The sequence below is a fragment of the Echinops telfairi genome, unplaced genomic scaffold (genome assembly GCF_000313985.2).
Source record: "Echinops telfairi isolate 266 unplaced genomic scaffold, ASM31398v2 ScPeMD7_7424;HRSCAF=8462, whole genome shotgun sequence".
Lineage (NCBI taxonomy): Eukaryota > Metazoa > Chordata > Mammalia > Afrosoricida > Tenrecidae > Echinops > Echinops telfairi.
This window is the reverse complement of record NW_022111324.1, coordinates 35,347,589-35,352,059: the sequence shown is the minus strand read 5'-3', so window position 1 is coordinate 35,352,059 and position 4,471 is coordinate 35,347,589. Positions and strand designations below refer to the sequence as shown.

The 4,471-nt window shown below is 44.6% G+C and overlaps 1 pseudogene; it reads right to left on the bottom strand.

Moving 5' to 3' along the window:
• Window positions 1–489: 489 nt before the first annotated feature.
• LOC101642160 lies at window positions 490–1,838 on the bottom strand (annotated as a pseudogene).
• Between the last annotated feature and the right edge of the window lie 2,633 nt (window positions 1,839–4,471).

The following is a 4,471-nucleotide window of genomic DNA, read 5'->3' as shown; positions in this document are numbered from 1 at the left end:
TTAGCGCTAGAGGGCAGTGCAGATGAAGGGAGAATGTGCTCAGGGAGGAAGGAAACTGGTGTGGGATAACAGGAGGGCTGGGTTAGAAGGATGGCCAAGATCAAGGAGCTTATGGAGTGCCCTCAGGCTGCAGTCTGGGAAAAGGGCCCAGGTCTCTGAAGGGCAGGGTCAGTGTAGAAGACTACTTGGCCTTGAGCCCTTCTACTCAGGGCCCTAAGCACCACTACAGGTTCTCTCTAACACTACCTAGAGGTTGGGCAGAAGCACATGGAAACTTGGAGGGCAGAAAGAAACGGGCTAGGATGGGAGAAGAGTTCCACGTATGTCTCTTAGACAGAAATGAGAGACCCTCTTCATTCTAGTGGTGTCCTTGAGCCAACAGCACCCATTGAAAGGCCCCAGCCAAGACCAAGGCAGGTGCTGAGGCAGGCAGCACAAGGCCCGGATTCCGAATGGGCAGAGCCAAATCAGCATGGACAGAGGAGAGCCCTATGTGTGGTGGATCCCCAAGGCTTGCACTTCTTCCTGTCACCTCTGTCGCACCTTAGAGTAGAAGGAAGCAGCACATGGCCTCAGAGCCCCAGGCTGGAAGTAGAACTCAGCTCGGTGCTCCTCCCCTGGGTTCCCCGCCACATCGGTCATGGTCATGACGTCCCAGGACTGAGACTGGAGCCAGTCGTTCATGAAGCCCTACGGGTCTTGGGCAAAGGTCAGCATGAACTTCCGCTGGGTCTTCAGCTGGTTGATGGTTTCTATGGTCGCGGGGATCCTGTTGTCTAGAATGGAGATCTCTTGCTGGCTGGCCATGGACAGCCAGATGGAATCCTTTTGCGTCTTCAAGGTATCACCCACTTCCACGTCAATCTTGTAACAAGTTGTCTTTTTGCTGAGGACGTGCTTAATGATGATGAGTTCTGGTGGCATCCGCCAAGCATGGAGCTGCTGGGGGATCTCTGAACCCTTCCTGCTTGTGAGTGTCCTGGAGCTTGTGTGTCTTAATATACTGCCCCAGGGCCTGGATACTCACTGGGCAGGTCTGCGGGTGGATGCCCAGGAGCCGAGTCAGGCAAAGGTCTCATTTAAACAGGGGCACCTGTTACTCCAGCACACATTCACTTCATCTGGAAGCCACCCGTCCCCTGGGGGGGAGGCAGTCCTGTGCCATTCTACCAGATGGTTGTCTGGTAAGTCATTGTCCAGTTCAATCACCAAGCGCTTAAAAAAGGAAGAGAACTTCTGCTTTTGTTTGGTGGCGCCATATTTGAACAAGGTGGAATCCTCCAGGAGCTGTCCTTCTACTCGAAGCTCCCAGGAAGCCACCGTCCCTTTCCTGTCCTCGGCAACTGATTGGAAGTGTTAGAAATGAAAATTCACAGCTTTCGCTCTTGCTCGATGAGCCATTTCAAGGCCTCCTGGATATCTAGCCATTTCCTCATGATAGTCTGGCCCAGTTTCCTTTCAAAAGCCAGGAGATCCATATAGGCCTGAGACTCTGGTACTACTTCCCGAATCCTTTGAGGTAGAATTTTGTCAGCCATCTTCTTTTCCTTTGCAGTGTGATTTCAATTCTGGACTGACTGTTCCATCCCTGACAGGGCGAAGGATTGAAGGGTACCCCTATAGCCTGGGGGTGGGGGACATGGAAGGTCTGCCAGGTGTCATTTGACTGCCTGGCAGCATACTTGCTCTCAGATAGGCCTTGCCAGGCATCAGAGAGTGGTACAGCCCTTGACCTGGTGCAGGCCCATCAGCACTGGGGACCCCAGAGTCCCGCCAGGGCCCAGGGCAGTCACCGGACCTGCCCCTTCTGAGGCTCGGGCGCTGCCACTGGGAGCCACTGACTGGCACCTGGCTGCACCACCATCTACCCTGGAGCTGCTGCTGCAGCTGTACCAAGAACCAGAACTGGAACTCTGTCACCCAACCACCCCTGCGCTCGCCGAGTGCCCGCCTCTCCTCCCAGCTGTGGGAGGCCCCTTTGCTGCTTCCATGAGCATTGACCGTGGATGCAAGCAAGATGAAATCCTTGATAACTTCCATCTGTTCTCTGTCGATCAGGATGTTGTGTTGGTTGAGTTATGAAGATTTTGGTTTTCTGTACATTGATTTTTAATCGTACGGAAGACTGCAAGCCTTGTTCTCATGTCCTCCTCACTTTCAGCAAGCAAGGTTGAGTCATCTGCACATTGCAGTGTGTTAATAAACTAGACGAAGACAGTATGTCCATGGAAAGTACAAAGACTACATGCCCAGTTATACATACTTTTGGTTATAATAGCTATGCAGATTATAAATGCAGTTAATAGCTGCTAGATCATTAAATCAACTCTCCAGTTGCATGTTGGATTTTTAATAGCAACCCTTTCTTGGTTGCTTCCACCACCTAAAAGGATATTAAAACAGCTTTTATTTCTAAAAGTCAATAAGAAATGCACTTCAAGCTTCCTGATTTGTTCTGCTCGAAAGCAGCAATAGTTGAGATGTTCAATATGGGCTCACTGCCTCACTCTCACTGTCTCACTCACTCACTGACTCACTCTCTCACTCACTCACTGACTCACTGACTCACTCACTACCTCACTGCCTCACTCACTCACTGCCTCACTCTCAAAAAAAAAGAAAAAAAAGATGTTCAGTATGGGAGACCACTTCCATCATACGATCTGTTGTTTGTGCATCAAGGATAATAAATTATGTGTTTGTCACTGATAATTCCAGTGTTAGTATTTAAACCATATTCTAGCTATCAAATGCCAGATTCCAGTTGTGAATTGGGAATGAGTGGAGGCAGTTCTACATATTATGATAGGTTTTACAAACCCTTGACTCTTCCCAATACAAAAAATTAGCTGTTATGTTCTCTGAACCACCTGCTCCTGGAAATATATAGCGACAAGAGGCTAAATAGTCTACTCAGAAAATCACTGTAGTCTCTGATACTGAAAATCTATATTTTAGCAGACTGATCATTATTTCTAAGAGCCCATTTCAATGATAATTCCCCAGGTGTCTGCTGCTGTTTTTGTTATATTGTTTTTCCTAAAAATCATACACAGTTATTTAACTTCAGGTTTAATCCGTATCTGATTTGATCAACAAGTACGTTCATATTTTTTCAGTAATTAATGGCCTTACTTATGTTGACTGTAATCTCTCTGGTAAGCGCAAGAAGAAAACCTGTGACAGAGGAGCCTGGTCTTTACCAGTTTTCTCCTGCTACCATCTTCTCTTTTAAAGCCTCACTTTTATCAATGTTATTAGCAACTGAGAAGTTGCCGAGTGGTGTAAAAATCTGATCTTCAATTGCTATCTAAAAGGTTGGCGATTCAAGCCTATCTGGATAGACTTAAGAGGGTGGAGGGAAGGTGAGGTAGAAAGGGGGAACCGATTACAAGGATCTACATAGAACCTCCTCCCTGGGGGATGGGCAGCAGAAAAGTGGGTGAAGGGAAACGTCGGACAGTGTAAGATATGACAAAATAATAATAATTTATAAATTTTCAAGGGTTCATGAGGGAGGGGGGAGTGGAGAGGGAGGGGGCAAATGAGGAGCTGATACCAAGGGCTCAAGTAGAAAGAAAATGTTTTGAGAATGATGACGGCAACAAATGTACAAATGTGCTTGACACCATGGGTATATGCATAGATTGTGATAAGAGTTGTATGAGCCCCCAGTAAAATGATTAAAAAAATACTTTTCAATGAAATAGGAAAATACAATGTAAATCTGTATATGTCCACACAATCCCTAAGTATTAGTCTTAAGTAACTTCAGCAAATCATTATGATTGCAATTTATTTACAATGTCAGTAAATGATAAAATATCTGAAAACTGATGTAGATTATTCAAGGTATGTAAAATAAACAACACAAAATTAATGAAACAATTACAAACAAATGAATGATTATGATCATGGATAGAAAGGTTAAATGTAGTGTATATGATGACATTTTTCAATTGATGAATAAATTCAACACATTCCAAATTGAAAAAAAATAAAGAATAGGGATCTGGTAAATCTACATAGAAGAAGAAGAAGAAGAAGAAGAAGAAGAAGAAATTCCTAACCCTATGGAGGAAAATTCTATTCTAACACACATGGAGTTGCTATAAGTCAACATCAATTTGATTACAACAAGGTTTTATTAGCAGCAGACAGGAAACTGATTTTTTTTTACTCTTTCTCTCTGACTTCTATCATTTATCAATACACTTAGCTAGTTCTTCTAGATGTAAATATCTTTCCCTACTATTGCATTGCTAATATTCTTTCACCTAATTAGCCTAAAATATTCACTGTTCAGTCAAAAGATGAATAGGCAGCCATTTTAGCAATAAATGCTCAACATACATTTCCATCTCCTGCTTTCCCTTGTTAAGATGTCTCAGTCATGTGTGTGCAAAGGAAAGGTAAGGTTCATTGCTGTGTCAAACTAAGCTTGCCAACATTTGGATTGCCATGTCATGCT